The following is a 25381-nucleotide window of genomic DNA, read 5'->3' on the forward strand; positions in this document are numbered from 1 at the left end:
TCTATCCATAACACTGAATCTTGCTCAGTGTTGGTAGGGAGTTGAGCTGCAGAAACCTCTGGCCTGGCTGGTGTGAGAGGGGACTGGTATAGCTTCATTGTTGGGCAGTCCCCCTGCAGTACTTACACTCACCCAGAGGACTTACTTGCCTACTCCTGGGCATATAAGGAGATTTGTAAGGGGCATGTATGTGGATGTCATCACAGCATTGTTTGTGGGAGGGGGAGCCAGAGGCATTTTAGTTGTCCATCCTGGGGGGCCAGAGATGTAACATATAGTGGGTACAGATTATGCAACAGTATGCATCCTTCAGGAGGAATGGACAGATGCATGCTTGACCATATGGATAGGTCTTAAAAATATGCTGGGTGAAAAAGGAAGGGATGGGATGATACCTAAACCATGAGAACATACCATTTCTATATATTAAAATATATGCACACCAGACAACAAAGAACACATACGTATCAACACAGTAACATGGTTATCTATTGCAGGGAGGGAAATTGGGCTGGGGAATGCAGATGAAAGGGAATTACAACAATGTGAGGGGAGAGGGGTTGTGTAAGGACCCAAAGCAATGCTGTTTTGGAAACTGAGGTATCTGATCAAACCAATCTTTAGTCCAGAGTCACACAAATACCGCCCCATGAGATACTCCACTTGCACTAACTTAATGACTGCCTTGGAAGATGTTTCCTCATGTTACTGCTCTTATTCTCTTTGCAAACACTGTCCTCCTGTGCGGAGTCTTAGAATCTTAGGGTTGCAAGAGACCTTCCCTTCAGCAGCACCTGCTTGCCTCATGCCGCTTGCTGAGGGGAGACAAGAGAAGCTTGTTGCACTTCCTGCCCGTAGGCCAGTTCATCTAGATGCTCAAAAAGCAATTAGATAACCACACAAGATGCCAGGTGATGAAGTGTTAAACTGCATGGGGCCAGCCTGTGACTAGCAAAGGCAGAGGTGCTGGGGCAGAACAGGATGTCTTTGGGATAAAAATAGATACATGGAATTTTATTGCCTTCAAAAGAATTTGCGTAGAGTTGCTACAGTAGGACTTCCTTGGCCCCTGGCCCTGCTGCCTGTTGCCGGGAGCTGTGGATTTCCAACTGTGTGGTCAGGAGGCTCTGAGGTTGCCCTGAGCCAGCCCCCTGTAGTGAAGGAGGCCGGCAAGGGGGAGGTCCTCAGGACTTACCACCCAGCTTTAACTAGGATCCTTTGGCACACAGGACTCTAGATTAGATTTTGCCTGAAGACAAACTTCTGTTTTAAAAAGTTTGAAAACCAGAGGCCTACAGGATGGCCTCTCATAGACCTCATGGGCCTTCTCTGATCCCAGAAACTGCAATTTTCTGAATACCTCCTTGCTCTCTTATGCCTCTGTCTGCCAAGTGAATTCCTTGCATCTTCAAGGTATAGTTCAAGCGTCCTTTTCTTTTTGGACACTTACCTTATCAATTACCTTGCCCTAACAAGATCAGATCCCTTCCTCCTTTATTAAAGAATTCAGCACACGCTATGCTGGGTTTATCTTGCCATTGACCTATGAACATCCCAAAGGTCAAGGGTGCACTTCTCCATCTTTGGGGCTTCAGCATCCAGAATGGCACCTTGCACATAGTGATAAGCGAACATTTGCTGGGGGAATGTGTGATTGTTATACGTGGGTCTCTGTTCAGAGTTCACATGTTTGCTTTCAAAAAAAATATATGATACTTAAAACAGGGCTGTCTGTCTCTCGGTCTAGCCCAGGGATTAGCAAACTATGTACATAGGCCAACATCCAGCCTGTGGTCTCTTTTAGTCCATAAACTACAAATGATATTTACATTTGGAAGACTTAAGACTCCTAAGAAGATTATGTGACAGAGATTGTAGGTAACTTGCAAAGCCCAAAGTATTTACTATCTGACAATTTAGAGAAAAAACTTGCCAACCTTAGGACTCTAACAGAAGACATGTAAGAGTCATGGGATTCTATATGTCGTGGGGAGCCAATTAGTCCTGGTTACACTGAGTAGTTGACACTTAGCTAACATAATAGCTCTTACTATGTGTCAGGCACATTTCTAAGTACATATGTTAACTCATGGAATTCTCCTCCAAACCCTGTGAGGTAGGTACTATTATTAGCCCCATTTTATAGATTAGTAAACTGAGGCACAGCAAGTGTGACTTGGCCAAGATCCCACAGTGACTTTTCTTCAGATGGATCTATGAACTAGTAAGGTATGATGGTTAAGAACAGTGGGTTCTTGTGCCATCTTGCCTGGTTTGAGTCCTGCCTCCATGACTTAAATGAGTCTCTATGTGCAAGGTGCTCAGCTTACTACCTGCTATAGTGTGGGAACTAGTCAATGTTCTGTATTCTTATTATTATTATCGTGATGCCACAAGAACCACATTGACAAATACCTTCATGTTACTGTAATGAAATAGAGAATATTATCCACTGGAATTAGAGGAAAGCAGGATGACCAAGAGAAGAGCTATGCTTCCCAGGGCACTGTGACTGTTGAGGCAGTCATAGGTAATGAATGTGATGAATTGAATGGGGGGGGCGCTATATTAAGGTAAGTGGGATATGTGCCTGTGTATGAGGGGGAGAAAGGAAGATGGCGGAAGAGGAACATGTGTATGTTTTCAGCTTTTAACATAACATAGACTTTAGAGGCAGAATGAGATATCTGAACAGGGTTGATTGGGAAGATCTGGGTAAAGCACCTGCACCAAACTTTCTAAGAAAACCCAATGATGATATTGTTTTCCAAAGCTTCTGGAATCATCTTTGTGTTTTCTTTGAATGTATCGTTATGTTGAGAGTGGGTCCCATGGGGGCCAGGCTTTATGTGAGTTATATTGTATGATCCTGTATGGGTATAAAGGGCTTCTTAGCCCAGGACATTGGCAGTGAGGTCTGAAAACCATCCTAGAAACAGACTGGTTGAGAGCAGACAATAAGAATTACCTCCAGAGGGGCACCCGGGGGGCTCAGTCAGTTAAGCATCTGCCTTTGGCTCGGGTTGTGATCCCAGGGTCCTGGGATCGAGCCCTATTGTTGGGGCTCCTTGCTCAGCGGAGAGCCTGCTTCTCCTTCTCCTCTCTGCTTGTGCATGCTCTCTCTCTCTCTCAAATAAATGAAATCTTAAAGGAATTACCTCTAGAACTACTGCTCGATGTCAAAGGTGCTACGAACATTTTGAAATGGTGGAATCAGCTTGCACCTCCTTGCGAGAGCCCATTGTGCAGCTGCTCCCTGCTCAGCCCTTTAGCAACATCAAGTGGGTAGCTGGAAACTGGCCACCATGGAGGCGCTTATATCACAGAAATTAGCGAACGCTCCAAGTCAGAGGTTTTTTCCTTCATTGCAAGCTGGTTGTTAAATATCTACCAGCACACCACTGTAGGCATCAGGCTTATCCTTCTTCTCAGTTCCAAAATGTATTTTATTACCTAAGCATATAAGAATCATTGGTAACAAAGGCAGAAACCTAAGGGGAGGAGACATTTCAATGGTGACATTTTATTTTTAAGAGGTAGGCTGAAAAGAAGGTCTTGGTTTTGAGCATCTTTTTGAGTGTTTCAATGCAAATTTATCTAATTTTGACATCAGACAGTCTAGTAAAACACAGTAGATGTAAAATGATTGGGTTTTATGTTTAAATGGTGTGTGTGTGTGTGTGTGTGTGTGTGTAAGTGAGAGAATGTGTGACATGAAAGATTTAGGCAAGAAGGAGCTGGTGTGCAGTGGGATAATTATATAAAAAAGGAATATATTTTGGTCCGTTATTTCTGTGTGATTCATTCAGGTTTGTTTGTTTATTTTAGTGGGTAGGAGGAGGGGTCTTTGTTGTTGTGCATTGACTGATTGTCTTTCCACTAGGATATTACAGGGAGAGAAGTGAATTTTTCAAAGAATATTTAATGCAAGTCATACACTAGGAGTATGAAAGATTACAGAGTTGTTTTCCATGCAAGGTTGAGTATATCTCAAGACTTCAGTTTTTCAACAGTAGGTAATTTTCAATAATGAGATTATCCTATAAAATTGAAATAACTTTGGAAAGGAGTCAGGCTTTCACAGTTGTAGAAATTTACCATGATCAATGGCTAGTTCTAATTAACCCAAGAATGTGATTCAGATGACATCGAAGGGGTATGTAAGTGCCTTTGTTGTGTGACTTACTATTTGTGGAAGGACCAACTCTTGTGGAAAATGTGGACTTTGCAGTCATTGGAATATAATTATGTGTGTTTTGTTTGTTTTTACAAAACAGATGCAAGACAAAGCACATGGTATGAGATATTGGAATGTAATTTCAAAACATATGTTTCCAAAATTATGGAAACGTTCTGGATGATAAATAAATCCTTTCAGCCTCAGAGGGTACAGGCTTGTAAGGCTGAGGGAGAGCCGGGTGTTGGATGGGGAGGAACGTGGTTTAAGTAACAGGCTGAATAGTAAGCACATCAAAGCCATTAAAGCATAAACCCCCAGATTTAAAAATGTGAGAGGCAAAAGATTATGTACCGTGGCCTGGCGGCTTTATAGAGCCCGTTTCAAATGAGGGATAGAACAAAAGAATGTGTGATTGAAGCTCTTGAAGAGATTTATTTGAGGAGAGAGGCAAACATTTTGCTCTGATACCAATTAACCAGGAAGAAACACCACGTCATAAATGCCAATATTAAAAATGTAAATCCCACACCCGAGGGTGTATTGAAGACAGGTCACAATGCTTTGAAGATGGAATGCATAAAGAGATAACAGGAAGAGCACTTTCCAACCGCCCAGTCTACCTGCTTAGTTCTATGTCCAGCTTGCTGGTGAGATTTTCAATGGGAACGTAGGCTCTTCTGGGGTCGCTGGGCCACTTGACCTATTATTACGTGAGAGTTCGATCCCCCCCAAAAGAATTTATTATGAAACTCCAGAAGACCCTCTTTATCACCCTGTTTCATCTGTAAGAGCCTGGAGATGCTCTGGAGTTTTCTATATTATTTTGGATAGCATAGTTCACATAATGGATATGTAAAGGTGTTTACAAAACACAGAGTGAAAACCAGCAGGTACTATGTATGGCGCTTTTATACCTTCTAAAGTATATTCACGTCCATTAACTTGGTTGTTCCTCAGCACAATTCTGTGCAAGAGGAAAGGCATATGTAGTCTTAGTCTTTAGAGGTTGGGATGAATGTAGGATGATTCAGGCCATCCCTCTCATGGTAGAAAAAAGGGCAGGGAGGTTGAGAGATGCTTAAGTCCATTAGCCTACTAGGGAAACGGAGCAAGGAGAGATCTGGGTTTCTCAGTCACCAATAGCATTGTGTGTTGAATCTTCCATTTTTCTCATTGATAATTGCGCACCCAGTCTTCTGGGAAAGGCGGTACAGTAAAAAGTCAAATAAAAAGTGTTGTCTGGAATAGAGATGTCTGTTGCTACAAAAATATTCAACTCATCATTGCTGAACTAAGATAATAAATCTCTTTACCTTTGTATTTTGGTGCATTGAAACATTATCTTTTATGATCATAGGTGTTGCTTCATTATTTAAAGCATACTTGTTATTGCAGGAAAGACAAGCTTGCATTTGATTTATAATGGAACGATTGTGCTTTGAGTTAAATGAAAGTTCAAAGGAAAATGAATTCTAAATAAGAATAATTGAAGAGACTCAAGGTTCATTTGAGTTTATATTCATCAAGGCAATTGTCTCCAGAAATCCTCTTATTTAAAGCAACAGGACAGATCGTAACTTACAAACTTCGCCTTTATGACATCACTTTATTCTATATATCATAATCAGAAATGTTAAGCCTCAGCAGTAATTTATACAAAACGTATTGTTACAGAGTTATAAATGTCATTAAGTGGTAGACTTATGCCTCAGTGTCATGCAAGTTGAACCCTGGATTTAAAAAAATTACCCACAATGCAAGTGTTCTATAAAAATATTCTTAGTCCTTTCTCCTCCAGAGCAGTTTCATATTAAAAGTTCAGTTTCATTTTATACCTGTACTCTGCTCTGGGAAGTGCAACCTTTATTTCTCCTTCATGTTTTTAAAGTCACCTTCTTAATTCTGGTAGAACATAACTCAAACAACTGAAAATGTTAGGAATGGATTTACAGTCCCTCTGGCTACTCTCTATCTGGGATGGAAAGGAAAGTGAAGCTGGAGATAACTTTTCCTGCCATCAAGGGACACCTAGAGAGAAGAGGCGATGAATTGTAATGTGCCAACTAGTTTTGATTATTCAGGGACTTGTGATAGAATATGTGGATCATTCAGGTCTCTGGTTTCCTGTTTTGGCTAATTTCACTGCTCAGTGGCACCTCTGGTGGACAGGAACAAGCATCCTCCTAGGTGGGTCCCCAAAGGATTAGTGGCAGAGGAATGGCCCCTTCTTGAGCACCTAGTCTGTGTGAGACACGGAACAATTTTCACAAAAACGTTGGTTCATTCAATCTTCACAATAAACCTATAAGGAAGTACTGTCATCCCATTTGATAGATGATAAAGGCTGAGTATAATTCATTTCTAAAATCTTTATTGAGTATGTTCTGCATTCTAGTTCCTGGAAAAAGATGGTGAATGAAGGAGACATGGTCATTGTCTTCTGAATACAGTAGGGGAAAGAGAAATTAGATAAATCATCCTACATATAAATGATAAAATTACAAGTGGTGATATGTGTTATAAATAAAAATTATAAGGGATTTTGAGGTTCACAAATAGGGATCTGATCGAATTCGTGGCCAAAGAGGGGTCTTTAGTTGATGACTAAAGAAAGGAGTAGGTTGTCAAAGGTTGTGCATCTAGCCAGCTGTAGAGCTGGGATTCTAACTCAGGTTTGCATGAGGCCAGATTCTATTCATATCCCACTACCACACGCAGCTGGAACTATGCGCTGAAATCAGCCCCTTGACTCCAGCCGCCAGCCACACTTGCCCAGCTTCTGCCTCCATGGACTCCAAGTCTGTGGGAGTTGGTGATGGTGGGCTGGAGACTGTGGGGGCCCCTATGGCTTCTCAGCAAGTTACACCAGCAACACAAAACAGCCCTCACTCTGCATTCTTTCCGTTTTCTTCATGGTTCTATCTGGATTCGACATGGGCACTCAGGTAGGGGCCACCATCTGCCGTTACTCCTGATGGGGAAGAGGCCAATTTTGGACGCCTGGGAGGGGCTTGATTAATGACCTGCCTAAGCTAGAGTTCAGAAACACTGCCTGGGGCCTCCCAAACTTCCCAGATCCTGTGTCATAGTCTGACTCCCCTTGCTCAACCCTGCCTCTCCTGATTTAAAGCCATCTTGGGGATTGGCTACCTGCCTGAAAAACTCCCTGACCTGCTGAAGAACTGCAGTGGGGAGTCCTGTTAGCAGCTGTGGGAGGATGATTGGAGCCTGACCAGAACATTCCTTGCTCATGTTTCCACCTACTTCATGTCTGCAGGGTGAGCTGCCCTGTTGGACAAGGTAGCTGCCCCAGAGCCACACCTTCCAGCCAGGCACAGGGGTTGGAGCAGCTGAGGATGGAGGCGAGAAGTCTGCGAAATGGAGCATTTTCCTGGGTCCTCTAGTGATTTTTCCTCCCACCAGATTATAGCAGGGGCAGTGATTTGTCAAAGAAATTGAGGTGTTGAGGGGTGCCCAGGTGGCTCAGTCAGTTAAGCATCGGACTCTTGGTTTCCGCTCAGATTGAGTCTGCCTTAAAGTCTGTACCTCTGCTCCTCCCCCCAGGTGCACTGGCGCTCTCTCTTTTAAATGAGTAAATCAATCTTTTAAAAAAATGAAACAAACAAACAAACAAACAAAAACCACAAACAGATTGAGGCATTGAGTGACTCTTCAAAGGTACGCCTCCAAAAAACAAAAAAGCAAAGCCAAAAAACCCAAGATAAAAACTCTTTCCTTGGGGCACCTGGATGGCTCAGTGGGTTAAACCTCTGCCTTTGGCTCAGGTCATGATCTCAGGGTCCTGGGATCGAGCTCTGCATCCGGCTCTCTGCTCAGTGGGGAGCCTGTTTCCTCCTCTCTCTCTCTGCCTTCACCTCCACCTACTTGAGATTGAAATAAATAATATCTTTAAAAAAACAAAAACAAAACAAAACAAAACAAAAAAACTCTTTCCTTAAGGCTAGATTTCCACCCAGGGTTTTTTCTTTTGGGTTAAGCAGCATTTGCCTTCTCACTTCAGTGCTTTTGTTAAAATGCAGTCTGGTCAGAAGGGGAGATTTTAGTCCCAGCCGCCTTAATATGAATGCGTTTATCATTTTCCTTTTCAGTACCTGGTGAAAGGGTGGCTGGAGGCCGATGGGTATCTTGGGGAACAGGTTGCTAAAGTAGGGGGACAGAAAGGGTAGCCACTTTCTCTGCTCCCAGCTCTCCAGGCTCCCTTTTGCAAAAAGCAACAATATGTTATGATCGCTAGGGGGCAGAAGTAGGCCAACAATGGGTCTCTGTACTTGTTACCAGTTCTGAAAACTAAAGTTGGCAAATATGCATTATTACTGCTCTCTTTTTCTTAGGAATCTGAGTCTCTCTGAGATGATATGAATGTGTGGATTAGGCCACTGTAGTGCAACGGAGCAACTGGAAAAAAAAAAAAGCCCTGTGCAGGTAAGGCAGACACCCAATGGATTCTATGGATAGACCTTGATACCGTTGCCCTACTGTTTTTATTATGAAAACATACTGACAATTTCTCAGAGCTAAAGTTCACATGAGAACATTTGCAACTAAACTGTTTTGTCAGATGCATATTGGTGCCCTCAATTTCACAAAAGGATGAAAACTTACATACAGATATATTTTTCTGATTATAAAGAACAGACTCTCTTGAGAAAGGGTGAAAAAAAAAGTCTTCCTCACAGTCAAACATATATTGTACTGTTACGGATGGCTCTGTTCTTACTGAATAAATCTTGCTTAGCAACTTACCTCCAGAGTAAATAATAAATCACCACTGAAAGCTCCAGGCATTTAGCTCTGTCTGGGCAGTAAAACTTTGCGATAGTCTTGACAGCATTTTCTAAAATCATAATTGCTTAGGGAAAGTGATTCTAGATGTTCTAAAATGTTCAGAATTAAAGAGTAGCTGTTCCTTTGAGTAAAATTATCCTAATGCTGTGTGTGTGTTATCCTTTATATGAATCTAGGTTATAATCTATAGACCTTCATCACTTCTATTAAGAATGTATAAGAATTTGACTAGAAACACAGCCACATCATAATTCTCTCGTTTTATAGGAAACTTTGTGACAATTAAAGCAAAAATGCTTAGTTATTTGGACACAGTACATTATGTACCTGCCTATCTTTTATATACACACACACACACACACACAAAACTAATATATATTAATTAATATAATATGACTTATATATATTGCTGATATATAGATGCTGAAATAATATAAATCCTCTAAAATTTATATGTTGAGATCCGAACCCTAGTACCTCAGAATGTGACCGTATGTGGAATGAGAGTGTTTAAAGAGGTCAATGAGATCATATGGTAAGCCCTAATCCAATATGACTGGTCTCCTTATAAGAAGAGAAAATGTGCCCACAGATATACACAGAGGGAAGGCCATGTGAAGACATAAGGAGGAGATGGCCACCTATAAATCAAGGAGAGATGCCTTTGGAAGAAACCAGTCCTGCTGACACCTTAATCTCAGACTTCTAACCTCCAGAACTGTGAGGAAACAAATTTGTTTGTTTGTTTATTTGTTTGTTTTTAAAGATTTTATTTATTCATTTGAGAGAGAGAGAGAGGAAGAGAGACCGAGAGAATGAGCAGGGGGTGGGGCAGAGAGAAGGACAAAGGGAGAGGGGAAGCGGATTCCCCACTCAGCAGGGAGCCAGACGCAGGGCTCCATCTAAGGACCCCTAGATCATGACCTGAGCTGAAGGCAGCCACTTAACTGACTGAGCCATCTGGGTCCCAGATTTCTGTTTTTTAAGCCACCCAGTCTGTGGCAGTTTGTGACGGCCGTCCTAACAAACTGGCATTTTATATATGCAGGCATACCTCATTGTATTGTTCTTTGCTTTATTGCACTTTGCATGTGCTATAATTTTTACAAATTGAAGGTCTGTGGCAGCTCTGTGTCCAGCAAGTCCATTGGTGCCATTCTCCCAACTGTGTGTCTCTGTGTCATATGTTGGTAATGCTTGCAATATCTCAAACTTTTTCATCATCATTATATTTGATACGGTGATCTATGATGTTAAATATTATAATTGTTTTGGGGCAGCACCCATATAAGATAGCAATCTTAATAAGTGTGTGTGTTCCCATGGCTTCACCAACCAGCCATTCTGTTTCCGCTCTACCCCTGCCACCTTGCTATCTCCTTGGGCCTCCCTATTCCCGAAGACACAACAGCATTGAAATTAGGACAATTAGTAATGGCCTCTTAAGTATTTGAGCGAAAGGAAGAGTTGCATGTTTCTCACTGTAAATCAAAAGCTGAATATGATTAAGTTTAGTGGGGAAGGCATGTCAAAAGCAGAAACAGGCCTCTTATGCCAGTTAGCTAAGTTGTGGATGCAAAGGAAAAGTTCTTGAAGGAAATTAAAAGTGCCGTTCCAGCGAACACACAAATGATAGGAAAGTGAAACAGCCTTATTGCTGATATGGAGGAAGTCTGGACAGAAAATTAAACCATCCACAATATTCCCTTAAGTCAAAACCTAATCCAGAGCAAGACCCTAACTCTCTTGGATTCTATGAAGGCTCTGAGAAGTGAGGAAGCTGCAGAAGAAAAGTGTGAAGCTAGCAGAGCATGGTTCGTGAAGTATAAGAAGCAATCTCCATAACGTAAAAGTGCAAGGTGAAGCAGCAAACACTGATGTAGAAGCTGCAGCAAGTTCTCCAGAAGATCTAAGATCATTAGTTCAGGTGGCTACAGTAAACAACAAATTTTCAATGTAGATGAAACAGACTTTTATCCGAGGAAAACGCCATCTAGGACCTTCATAGTTGGAGAGGAGAAGTCAATGCTGGGCTTCAAAGCTTCAAAGGACAGGCTGACTGCCTTGTTAGGGGCTAGTGCAGCTGGTGACTTTAAGCTGAAGTAATGCTCATTTGCCATCCTGAAAATCCTAAAGCCCTTAAGAATTACGCTCAGTCTCTGCCTGTGCTCTAGAAACGACAACAAAGCCTGAATGAAAGCACATCTTTGCAACGTGGTTTAGTGAATAAACTTAAGCCTACTGTTAAGACCTACAGCTCAGAAGAAAAGATTCCTCTCAAAAATGACAATGAAAGGTTTAGAACATTATATAAATTAAGTTGATAAAACAGCGGCAGTGTTTGAGAGGATGCACTCTAATTTTGAAAGTTCTGTTGCAGAAAAGATGCTATCAAAGGGCATCATGTGCTACAGAGAAATCGTTTGTAAAAGGAAAAGTCCATGGATATAGCAAACTTTACTGTTGTCTTATTTTAAGAAATTGCCGCAACCGCACCAACTTTAGCAGCCACCACCCTGAGCAGTCAGCAGCCTATATCAAGTCAATATCAAGGCAAGACCCTCCACCAGCAAAAAGATTATGACTTGCTGAAAGCTCAGATGATGGTTAGCATTTTTAGCAATATAGTATTTTATTTAGAATTTTTTTTTTTATTTGAGAAAGAGAGGGAGGGCCAGAGGAGACAAAGAGAAAGTCTCAAGCTGACTGTGCTAAGTGCAGAGCTCAATCTCATGATCCTGAGATCATGACCTGAGCTGAAACCAAGAGTAGGTTGTTTAACTGACTATACCACCCAGGCGACCCAGTAATATGGTATTTTAAAATTAAAGTTATATACATTGTTTTATTTTTAGACATAGTGTTATTATACATTTAATAGATTACAGTATAGTGTAAACATACTTTTATATGCACTGGGAAACCAAAAAATTCATTTGACTTGCTTTATTGTGATATTCACCTTATTGGGGTGGTCTGGAACCAAACCCGAAATATCTCTAAGGTATGCCTGTATATTATTTACATCTATATCATATATATTATATATAAGATACATACAATTATTTTCAAAGTCAGTGTGTTAAAATGATATCTCTACATATTTAAAAGAGAGCTCATGATTTGGATTTAACAGTTTTAATATCAGTAATTTTGAAGTAGAATTGTTTAAAATGAAATCACATTTTTACAGAAACTCATGCGATTGAGCTGATGACCTTTCTGTGAGTTGCAGATGAATACTGCCTACTGTTTTTCTTGTGTCTGGATTCAATATAACTACTTGGCTATTTCAATTTTTTATTCCTAGGAAGTAGGAAGGTACATTTAGGTATTGTTCTGTCTTTCCCCCAAGTTGTCATAGGACATTAAACTGCAAGTCTTGCAGAGTAAGTAAAATCTCTTTCTTTGTCTTATTTTATCCAGCAAAACAACAGTGCATTGTTCCCAGGTTCACCTCTGGGATGGATTATGGACAAGAATCATCACTATTGCCTCCTCACCTCTGGCAATACTCTGAGAAGTGCCAAGAATCTTACATCAAAAACCCAGAGGCGTCAGGATCAAAAAAGAGGATCAAGACCCCAAAACCAAACGCAAACCAAACCCGGAGGAAATAGTTGGAGCGAAGTAGTTCAAAACATTCAGAACGTAGAATTGAACTAGTGCTTCAAAATGGGCAACATGGCTGAGAGTTTTTAACCTCATTTTGCATATTTGCCTCTGTCACCAGGTTTGCTGATAGCTCATTGGATGAGCTTTCCTATCTATCTATCCCAGGCACCTTTCTTTCCTATCTATCCCAGGCACTTGTCTCTGCTTCCTTTCAGCACTAACATTCTCTATGGTAACTAAGGTTTTGGGGCCTGTGGGCAAGTATTGGGCCTAACTTAGCTCTTGGCAAACCTGACAAGGTAAACTTGTCTGTCCTGGTGCAGTGTGGCCTGGTGTCTCCTTTCTAAGTCTGTGCTTGCATCTGTAAGGTCCTCTCACTTCACCTGTAGGTACCATAGGCTCGTTCTCTGGTGTTAATTTCTTTTCCATCTCTCCCTCCAGCAAAACTGGTTTTCTAGAGAGCATTGGATACAAGTCATTTACAACATAGTGCAAACTTAGTAGGTTACCTTACTCCATGGCAAGGACATTTAAAATCACATTCCTTGGGTGCCTGGGTGGCACCGTTGATTAAGCATCCAACTCTTGGTTTTGACCCAGGTCATGATCTCAGGGTCTTGAGATTAAACCCCGTGTTGGGCTTTATGCTCAGCTTGGCATCTGCTTGGCACTCTCTTTCCCTCTTCCTCTGCCCCTCCCCCACTGCGTTCCTGCTCTCTTTCTCTAGTAAGGAAGTCTTTAAAAAATAAAATGAAATTGCATTCCTTATCAACTGTAGGACTTTCTTCTGAGAGTAGTTTCAAAAGAGTGTGACTAAAAGAGCCATATTAAGTAGGTGCTATAAACTCTTAATGAACAAAAAAATTTGTGATCAGGATTAGGATCCTGGGTCTGGTTCATTTCTTTCATCTTCATCCTCTTATTGGGGGGAGGTGCACATTTGGTTGTGTATGTGCTCATTCTGGGCAACTCAGTGTTATACACTAGTTATTTGAGCCATGAAGCAGCCCATGTCCCATGGGCAGCGGGACAGGGCAGGGTGTGACCTGCTTTGTTGTCTCTGTCTGATGCAGTTTGGGCAACAGAGCATGGCACACATAAGGAGATCAATAAAATATGTTTTTGGATGGATAAATGAATGAATGAATGAATGTCTTGGAAGCTCATGGGGAGACCTGACTTTGGGTTTTCCAGTTTATTTTCCTGTTGTCTATTCCAATTAGGTGTGAGTATGGTGCTGTAGCAGCATGCCCTATGTGCTGCTATGCTGCATACTATGCCCAGTATACTATGCTGTATGTTATACTATGCAGTACATGCTGCATATACACTTACACGCTACATGTTAGAGCCATTATAAGATATAAACCCCAAATCAAAACATTTAAAAGTTTGGGGAAAAACCCAAGTATAAATAAAAGTTCTAATGTTTCTTCCTATACCCCAATGGTATAGGTAAATACATACCTTGTGGGGGAGGGGATCGAGACCTACTTTGGAGACCATTTGCTTAGTGCAGTAGTTTTATGTCTGACGTTAATCAGAATCTATGCGATATCCACTAGATGAAGTAAAAACAGAATTCAATTAAATAAATATTCACTGAGGGTCTGTCTTCTTAGTGGATGCATAGTCTGCTAAATGCTGAGGGGTTGATGACTCTGTGCTTTGGACTATTCCGGGCAGGATTGATTTAAACTACTTGCTCTCATTTTCCCACAAATAATACTCATACTGGCTGGTTGTTTGCCCAGATTTTTTAGCACAGAAAATATTATGACAATTGCTGTGGAAAAAGCAAAAGAGACAGGACGTCTCTTGTTCCTTAGGTCTTATTTTGAGTTATGTTGTGTTGTTAGGATTGGCCACAGTAAAACAACAACAACAACAACAACAAACCAAACAAAAACCAAAACACAAGACCACTAAGAAGAAGCATACAAGAGCTGCAGATATCTTGGTAGTGTCTATTTCTGAACCCAAAAGGAGGATGTGCAGGTTTCCTTTTATTATTCTTATTTAACCTGTACATATACACTACAGGCACATGTCTGAAAGATGAATTATTTTATAAAAGCAAAAGAAAATAAAAGAAGGTATTAAAAATCACAGGGCCCTCTGAGATTGAGTGCAAACAGAATGAAGCAGGCAGTACACAGACCAGTGGGGCTGTAAAGCTTTACCAATGAGGTCTTTGACTTCTGGACCTAGAAGAGCAGTGGAAAGTGGGTAGGTGGAGAGGAGCAGTGGGGCCATTCCAGGTGAGTTAAACAGTGAGAGCTAAGCATGGTGGTGGGGCTGAGCCTATGAGGTATGAATCTCAGCCTTGAAGATTAGTAGGAGAGTAGCTGATGACTTCTAGCGAGGGTCATCCAGTAGAGAGATGGAGGTGAAACTGGTGGGAACATGTTTTGAAATGCAGACAGAAGAGTTTCAAAATTATGTTGGTAGTGCTTAAGAGCCATTGACAAAAGCAAATTAACTTTTGGGAAGGTTATTTTGAAGCTGTGGAGAAATATTATGTGTTGGTGTTCTCTACTGGTATCTCCTGATTCCACCCATTTCTCTGTTTGTAATGCAGCAATGCCCTCTTTACTGGCCTCTCTCTCTCCCATAACCCTTGCTAGTCTCTTTCCTACATTTTTGACTGAGAGATTTTTTTTTTTAATGCCATCTGATCATATCTCTTCCCAGTTCAAACATTTTTTAATGGTCCCACCATCTTTTCCATGAAGTCCAAATACTATGCTGGACATACATGGGTCCCTGCGCCTTTCAACTTGTTCTCCATTCTACCCTTGCCTCACACACTTTCCACTCAAGCCAAACTGAAGCACTTGGGCTTCCTTGAGCCCTCCACCCCCTCACTGTTGTCCCTGGGCCATGAGACCCATCCCACCTCCAACTTCCTCTTACCCTGGCTAACTTCTACTCATTCTCCAAGACTTGGCTCAGTTGTTAGTGTTCTCTCTGATTTTCCTGCTCACATTATGGTCTGTATATCAGCAGCATCCTCAGCATCTCCTGGGAACCTGCTAGAAATGCTGAATCTCAAGCCCTACCCCAGATCCACTGAGTCAGAAATCTGCATTTAACAGGAACTCCAGATTTGTGTGCACAGTGAAATTCAAGACACACTGCTCTAGGCAGTCTGGTCTGCCCCTCCATGTACTCCAGGAAGCCTTCCTAATGAGGCATTCTTATCTTCTGTTTACTTCTCTGTTTCCTCACTAGGTTTTGAACTCTCTGAGAATGAGGACCACGTCTTACTCACTTTTGGTGACTCAGTGACTACTCTAGTGCTAGCACATAGTAGGTGCTCAATAAATGCTTATTGCATGAGTGAACAATCAGTTAATGGCTTCATGTTGTGAACAAATGGTGGTCTGTTACTCATGACCATAGGTGAACAGCTTAAGGGGGATTCCATTTCAGATACTTTGTTGGGATCTAGTTAGTTTCTTCTTTTCAATCATCTATTTACTTTATAGAAGCTTTGAGGCCAGTCAGGTCCCTGGTACCTTCCAGAGCCCAGAAGCACCACCTGTGATGCTATCATTTAAACCCAAGAGACTTTCCCTTTAGTAAGATTCTTTAAAATGGCCACTCCTTGGGGATACACCAACTGTTCTTGAAAGGCAGCCTTTTAATCACTTCTCAGCCTTTTGGCTAAGATCAACTGAAAGGCAGCCTTTTATTTATTTATTTATTTATTTATTTATTTATTATCATTTTTAAAGATTTTATTTATTTATTTGACAGACAGATATCACAAGTAGGCAGAGAGGCAGGCAGAGAGAGAGGGGGAGGCAGGCTCCCTGTTGAGCAGAGAACCCAATGCGGGGCTCCATCCGAGGACCCTGAGATCATGACCTGAGCTGAAGGCAGAGGCTTTAACCCACTGAGCCACCCAGGTGCCCCAAAAGGCAGCCTTTTAAATTAAACAACATTTTCTTTCTTTCTTTCTTTCTTTCTTTTTTTAAAGATTTTATTTATTTATTTGTCAGAGAGATAGAGAGAGTACAAGAAAGCAGAGTGACAGGTAGAGGCAGAGGGAGAAGCAGGCTCCCTGCAGAGCAAGGAGCCTGATGTGGGACTTGATCCCAGGATGCTGGGATCATGACCTGAGCTGAAGGCAGCTGCTCAACCGACTGAGCCACCGGGCATCCCCAACATTTTCTTTCTGATCAAAGATCCACTTTGAAGACTTTTAAATTGGGCTTAAAGTGGAGATTAAGGGACTGAGTGGCATGGGGCATCGCCTTTGACTTCTTACCCTTACTGGGGAGCTCTCATCAGGACTCCTGGTTCTGTGCAAAGAATGGAGAGGCCACCCTAGCCCCAGACTTGATTTTTTTCTCTTTTACCTGGGAGAGAGAGATGGGTGACCCTCATGCCAGAACTTTGATGGTGAGAGACCCTCCATTCAATGTTGGATTCCAAGGAACACATTTAGATCTGCCAAGGGACACGTTTAGATCTGCTTCAGTTCTTTCATGGCCTAATTAAAAGAGCATCATGCCAAAGAGGGTGAGGGTTTTGAAGGTCAAGGCTTAGCCTTAGAAGGCTTCCTTATTTTCTGCTGCAGAACAGGTTGATTCCTGGGGTGCCTGGGTGGCTCAGTGGGTTAAAGCCTCTGCCTTCGGCTCGGGTCATGATCCCAGGGTCCTGGGATCGAGCCCCACATCGGGCTCTCTGCTCGGCGGGGAGCCTGCTTCCTCCTCTCTCTCTCTCTGCCTGCCTCTCTGCCTCCTTGTGATCTCTATCTGTCAAATAAAATAAATAAAATCTTAAAAAAAAAAAAAGAACAGGTTGATTCCTCTCTTTCTACCTTGACCCTCTGAATTTTCTTTTCTGACATATTTGGACTCAGGAAAGTATCTTCTATTTGTGATGAAAATAGTGCCATGTATTTATTTGCAAAGTGCTCAACTCTTCAATATCCAGTCTTTGATCCCACTTGGTCCTCGTGGGAGGCAACAGAACGGTTTCACCAAGGGGGATTCAGGTGCAGAGAGAAGAGACTAACCCAGGGTCATGCAGTCAGCTGGGGCAGAGCTGAGGTTGGGATTCAAGGCTTCTGAATCTTAGTGTAGATCTCTTTGCAGCCTGCTTCTTGATTTTATAAGATGGATTCCTGCATATGAATACAATGTTCAGGATTTAAATACAAAGTCCCTCTTAATTCTCACTTCTCATCGCTTCTTGGCCTTTTGGCTAATATCAAGTGTAGTATCTGTTCTTATCAGTTTAATTCTCACTTCTCTGAGAGACAGGCAGTCTGTCTTCCTCATTTGACAGATTAGGGAGTCAAGGTGGACTTTCCCTTCTCACGCTTGCAAACTTATGCAAAACCCAGCTTGAATATGATGCCTAGGATTCTGTTCCCTGATTTTCCCAGGAGCCATTGGCTCCTTCTTCATCCTTCTCTTGAACTTGTTTGTTTCTCCCCTATAGCATCCATCCAATGGGATGGTTATCATTTGACCTATGAGTGGTTTGAGGATATTGTATTTTTTTGACAGGATTCAATACTGGAAAATAATATTCTTTTTCCTCCCTTTGCAATTTCATCTAAAGTTTTGTTTCTTTGGGATCCTCTGGAATAAAAGAAAGCATATTATACATCAGGGCACATTTGACAGATGTAAGTGATTATACTAACAGTGGGATTATTTCCCTACGTGTCTAATGTATTCAGGCTTCTTTCAAATGAAACGATTTTAAAACTCATCCCTGAAAATGAAACGAAGACTTTTAAGTGTCCCACACTTACCTCCTTCTTTTATTTGGATTTTAAAGCCTTTTTGTTTTTAATATGAGGGCACTATTTTGTTGCCTATAATTTACTTCAAAATACTTTGACACAGATAGCCTGACTTTATATATCTATATCTAGAGCTACCTAATTATCTGTATACTTCTATGTATATGCGTACACACAAACACACCCTTACGTTGGTATACATGATATGTGTGTGTTTGTAAGTAAGTTTATTTTTGCCTGTATCCTAGGAATAGTCTTTTACCCTAAGATGGAGCATACATGTCTGGGGTGGGTAGTTAGTGTTTTGAAAGCTTCTAATCAGAAGACCACACAACAGAGGTAGACTTCAGCTATCCTTTTTTTCTTTTAAGGATGGATTTATTTATTTTAAAGAGAGAGAGTGTGTGCATGAGAGTTGGGGGGGTGGGGGAGGGGCAATGGGAGAGGGATAGGAAAGGAATCTCAAGAAGACTCCCCACTGAGTGTGGAACCTGATATGGAGCTTGATCTCACAATCCTGAGATCATGCCTGAGCTGAAATCAAGAGTTGGACGCTCAACCAACTGAGCCACTCAGGCACCCCTACTTCAGCTATCTTTATACCTAATCAACACTGGGGGCTTTGTCAGTTTTCACAGGAGAAGGAGGTGTTCAAGATAAATGGATTAGCCAGAAATATTGCAGAAATGGGGCATAGGAATTTAGTTCATACTCTATACCTTTCAAAATGGTGCCAGAGGTTTCATTCTGAAATGGTGCTGTGCTCAGTCATTGATCTGAGCATTCTCATGAATTATAAGGTCTCATGAATCTAATTATAAAGGACTTGAGACCTGTTGCTAGATTATTGTCATGTTTGCCTTTGGTGAACCTAAAATTTTTGATGAAGACAGAAAGCTGGACCTTCTTCAAGTTTATAGACTAGGTTGTGTGAGTGTTTGAGGGCCTGCTTGCTAAATGAATGAGTGTGTATACAGAAGACTTTGGTCTGAGACTTAATTTCATTTTAATCAAATGGCAAGAGAAGGGATCTATAGATTCTGCCCACCTCTAACTATTGGATGTTACCCATGTTTACTAGAAAGAACCTAATACTTGTGAACAACCAAATTTGCTCATGACAGAAGGTAATGGAGTAACCGAGTACATCTCTTAGAGTGGGCTTTGCCCCATTAGAGGACTTTATTTCCATTTTTATGATATTCATGTATCAGCCATCTCAATTTTGCAAGGGAGATTAATAAAGTATTCCCTAAGTAAACAATAAGAACACACACTTTTAATGATGTCTTAAGCTTTATGTTATCATATATAAGAAATTTGTTTTAAAAGTGCAGTGGGGCCTCGGATGAAACAGATGCCTATGTTGCAAGTATCATCCTATCCAGAGAGGCAGGATTGTTGACAGTGTGCAAGAGGGCACAACAAAGGTAGTGCTGTCATCAATCCAGGACCTCTGGGGACAGACTCTTTAGTTTCCTTAGTGCATTCGCTACTTGGGCCAGTTAGGATCAAGGGGATTGCTTGCAGATTTTGTGGGAATCCATGGAAGCTCAACATGATACAGTTGATTGGGCAAATCCTTTCTTTCCAGGATTGAGTTGTTTCTTATTTGTAGGATGGAAAGGTATAGTGTTTTTTGGGTTTTTTCTTGTTTTTGTTTTTGGGTTTTTTTTTGGTACAGTACAATAATGACTTGGCAAAAAAAGAGTCTGTACATATCCTGGAATGAAATATACTAATTGTTAATTATGATCATTTTTGCATGGTGGAAATACTGATAGTATTTTCCCTTCATTTTTGTTACTGTTTTCCAAATCATTGTGGTGCCTGAAGATGTTGTTTTGAGGCACTCAGTATGGAGTCCTCCAGCCCGGAGTGGGGTGGGGTGTGCAAGCTCTGATCTGGCCAAAGGGTGAGAGTAAACCAAGCTGACTCCTTGGGCTTTGCAGGGTTATAGGAGGAAAAAGCCCAGAGACAGAGGAACAAGATTCAGTGGTGAGATGGAGGCTTAGATCAATTTAATTTCTTTTTTTTTAAGATTTTATTTATTTATTTGACAGACAGAGATCATAAGTAGGCAGAGAGGCAGGCAGAGAGAGGAGGAAGCAGGCTCCCCGATGAGCAGGAAGCCCGATGCGGGGCTTGAACCCAGAACCCTGGGATCATGATCTGAGCCGAAGGCAGAGGCTTTAACTCACTGAGCCACCCAGGTGCCCCTTTAATTTCAATAATAAAAGAGATGTGACCTTTTTTTATATCTGAAGTTTCTGAAACAGGTCATTTTGGTTGTAGAGGTATTCTTCCATTTATTGCATACTTCTCATAAATATATATATTTTAAAGTTCTACAAGCCAAACACAATCACTAAATTAAAGGTTGCTATGTCTTTGAATGGCTATGCTATTGTTCTTTTAACTCTACCCCTACAGCTGGCAATTCAGATTCTTTTCTTTCTCATCATATATTTAGAGTATGATTGTACATAAAGTTTTTTTTGTCCACTTCTGATGATACTGGTTAGTATTTATGAAGCCCTTTCTATGTGCTTGACTTTGCTAAGCATTTTCCAAACATTCTTTCTTTCTTTTTTTTTCCTTTCTTTCTTTCTTTATTTATTTTTAATTATTTTTTTTAAATTTTATTTTTTATAAACATATATTTTTATCCCCAGGGGTACAGGTCTGTGAATCGCCAGGTTTACACACTTCACAGCACTCACCATAGCACATACCCTCCCCAATGTCCATAATCCCACCCCCCCTCCCAACCCCCCTCCCCCCATTAACCCTCAGTTTGTTTTGTGAGATTAAGAGTCACTTATGGTTTGTCTCCCTCCCAATCCCATCTTGTTTCATTTACTCTTCTGCTACCCCCTTAACCCCCCATGTTGCATCTCCTCTCCCTCATATCAGGGAGATCATATGATAGTTGTCTTTCTCCGATTGACTTATTTCGCTAAGCATGATACCCTCTAGTTCCATCCACGTCGTCGCAAATGGCAAGATTTCATTTCTTTTGATGGCTGCATAGTATTCCATTGTGTATATATACCACATCTTCTTTATCCATTCGTCTGTTGATGGACATCTAGGTTCTTTCCAAAGTTTGGCTATTGTAGACATTGCTGCTATAAACATTCGGGTGCACGTGCCCCTTCGGATCACTACGTTTGTATCTTTAGGGTAAATACCCAGCAGTGAAATTGCTGGGTCATAGGGTAGTTCTATTTTCAGCATTTTGAGGAACCTCCATGCTGTTTTCCAGAGTGGTTGCACCAGCTTGCATTCCCACCAACAGTGTAGGAGGGTTCCCCTTTCTCCACATCCTCGCTAGCATCTGTCATTTCCTGACTTGTTAATTTTAGCCATTCTGACTGGTGTGAGGTGGTATCTCATTGTGGTTTTGATTTGTATTTCCCTGATGCCGAGTGATGTGGAGCACTTTTTCATGTGTCTCTTGGCCATCTGGATGTCTTCTTTGCAGAAATGTCTGTTCATGTCCTCTGCCCATTTCTTGATTGGATTATTTGTTCTTTGGGTGTTGAGTTTGCTAAGTTCTTTATAGATTTTGGACACTAGCCCTTTATCCGATATGTCGTTTGCAAATATCTTCTCCCATTCTGTCAGTTGTCTTTTGGTTTTGTTAACTGTTTCCTTTGCTGTGCAAAAGCTTTTGATCTTGATAAAATCCCAATAGTTCATTTTGGCCCTTGCTTCCCTTGCCTTTGGCGATGTTCCTAGGAAGATGTTGCTGCGGCTGAGGTCGAAGAGGTTGCTGCCTGTGTTCTCCTCAAGGATTTTGATGGATTCCTTTCTCACATTGAGATCCTTCATCCATTTTGAGTCTATTTTCGTGTGTGGTGTAAGGAAATGATCCAATTTCATTTTTCTGCATGTGGCTGTCCAACCAAACATTCTTTCATTCAGTTCCTACAGCCACTCTATGATTGGACAGTGTCATTATATCCATTTTACAGATGAGAAGATTAAGTCTCGCAGAGGCTAACATATTGCCCAGTCACCCAACTAAGAAATGGTAGATCCAGGATTTGAATCTAGATGCATCCGACTTATAAAGTCTATATTCCCAGGCACTAGCTCTCCTCTTTTCTGGTTCCCAGCTATATTCTCTCCTCTGTATTTGGGATCATTTCGTTAGCATTGGCTAATAGGGGCAGAATTACTGAGCCTAAGGCCACATGTTAATTTATAAGGCTCTTAACTCCTATTGCTACCAGCACGTTTTATCTCATCTTCATGAACATTGGGTATTAGTATTAAAATAATAATTAAAATTTGGCAAATTAGACATGCAAAAACAGCATCTTATAGCTTTTATTTGCAATTATTTGATTACTGGAAGGGGTATGCAATTCCCTACATTGACACATTAGTTTTAATCCCTCTTTTCTGAATTTTGGCTATGCCCTTTGGTTTATTTATCTACTGGGAACTTAACATGTTTCTTAATGATTTGTATGAGCTATTTACATAATAAAGATGTTAACCCTTCATTACATTTCAGCATTTTTTCCTGTTTTCTGTTTGTCTTCCAGTTTCTCTACAATCTTTAGATTTAAAATGTTCCCCTGTCTTATTACTGCACAAAGATGAATTTATTTATTCAGTGATGAATAGGACTTGGTCTGGTCCTAATAAAGATTCGCATTTATTTATTCTATAAACACCTATTTAGTACCTACTTTGTGTAAAACATTGTGTTGGGTATTGGGGTAGCAGAGTGTGTGTGTCTGCATGGGTGGGAAAGGGTCAGGAAAGGCTACTTACCTTTCAAGGATGTTAAATCTAGTTAAGGAGTAGGGTCCAGAACACATATAAAATAGTAAAATGACAGGAAAAGATCTTATAGTAATGAGTGACAAAGCAGTTGTGTAGTTAGCACCATAAATTTAGGTGAAGTAGGAGCCCAAATATTATTCAGAAAAATCTTCTAAACTCACCTGATCTGTGGTTTCAGATACAGCTGTGTTCAAATATAGGTACTGATATTTGCTATGTGTTTTTTGGATAAGTTACTTAACTTCTGACTCTTTTTTCTGAAAGATCATTTTTGGGGGACAAAGAAATGCCTTATCTTATATTTAAATCCAATAAATGTGTGCCAGGATATGAGATGCTTTCAAATAGCTGTGAATTTTGGAGAAGGATAAAATTTCATTGTGCCATTCTGGGTACCCTAAATCATACCAAGTGTAAGTTTACACCCTCCCTTGAATTTGGTAGAAGTCAGGTTTTTAATTTTATTTTATTATTTCTTTTCAGTGTTCCAGAATTCATTGTTTATGTACCACACCCAGTGCTCCATGCAATATGTGCCTTCCTTAATACCCACCACCAGGCTCACCCAAGCTCCCACTCCACTCCCCTCCAAAACCCTCAGTTTGTTTCTCAGAGTCCAGAGTTTCTCATGGTTTGTCTCCCCCTCCAATTTCCCCCAGCTCACTTCTCCTCTCCATCTCTCCGTGTCCTCCGTGTTATTCCTTGTGCTCCACAAGTAAGTGAAACCATAGTCAGTCAGGTTTAGAATGTGGCATGGACTGCCCTAGTTACCTTACCTCAGTCATTCATGTAACTAATGCTTGCTGCCACTAACCATGTTAGTATGTCAGGCACTGGTGGCTCTGGGGACTTTTTAACTCTCTTTCAGGGCTCAAAAATTGCCCAAAATCCAGGGCAAAAAGATTTTCTCTCTAAGCAATAGAGGACATATGTGCCAATGCAGTTTTTTTTTTTTAAGATTATTTGACATATACAGTCTGATTGCTTATAAACTCCCAGTAGAAATGTCAATGCCAGCAAAATGAGGGGCTGTAAGTAGACCTTCGATGACCTTGTGTTTAGGGTACTGTACTGGGAGGCTGCTCGTGCGGTGTGGCTCTAAAAGCTGTTGGTGAACTCTGCACCCAGGTGACTGTGCCAGCCCAGTGAGTACCAGTGATTATTGTTCCAGAAGTTGATGGTTATACTGACACACTGCTCTCCACTTCCAACTTTTAGGCTAGCCGACTCATCCTCAAGACCTGGGCCCAGAAACAGTAGGACCCCAGAGGGCAGCCACCTTTCTCACACTGTGGCCAGCATATGGCCACTTCGCCAGTCTCCTACGAACCCTGAAAGTTATTAATGTTTTTATTTCTGCCTCATGTCAAATATTTTCCCATCTCAACAAATAGAGTTCTATAAAAACAGTCTTAATGGAAACATGGTGTTCTGTTACCCACAATTGTTATAATCTTTTATTGGATGTTTAGATCATTTAAATAATTTGTCATTTAATTTTTCACAAAACTCCTTTTTTTCCCCTCAATTGCTTTCTAGTGAAGCAGTGTCAATATAGACTCCCACTGCAGTGTAGGAGAATGCAGTTTCTCTGTACCTTAACAAGACAATGCGATAACAATTTAAAACATTGTTTGCCAGTATGATAGTTGGAGAATGGATTTCATTATTTAATTTGCATATCTTTGATCATTGGGAAAAGTAGCACATTTTTACATTTATTGGCCATTTGCCCTTCCTCTTTGTGAATTGCTTGTTTACCCTTTTTGCCATTGGTGTGATCTCTTTTTCTTATTGATACATGAGAGCTTTTTACATACAAAGACCACACATTTAATATTAAATGTTAAGATTGTAGTTAAAAGGAAAAGGGATCAATATGCAAAGAAAGTAGAACCATAGCAGTGTCTTGGCTGGTCTCCATTCTTGTTCTTCTCTAGTGCATTGTCTGTGGAGGTTTAGAGTGAGGGCTCTAAAATGTAGTCTGATCTTCTCATTCTCCCTTTAATAGCCCCCACTTACATTAAGATATGGTCCAACTCCCAAAACGTAGAGTAGAAGGTCTTTTATGACCATCTTGCTTGCCCTCTGGATTCCCCTTTCCTAATCCCCTGTATCCAATTCTATGAGCCATTCATGTGGAATTACTTTCAGCTCCCAAGAGAGCCAGCCTCTCTCTTCTGGGCCCTTGTGTTATATCCTTTGCCTGG

This window comes from Enhydra lutris, unplaced genomic scaffold (genome assembly GCF_002288905.1).
Source record: "Enhydra lutris kenyoni isolate GAN:26980312 unplaced genomic scaffold, ASM228890v2 scaffoldscaffold18, whole genome shotgun sequence".
In the NCBI taxonomy this organism is placed as follows: domain Eukaryota; kingdom Metazoa; phylum Chordata; class Mammalia; order Carnivora; family Mustelidae; genus Enhydra; species Enhydra lutris.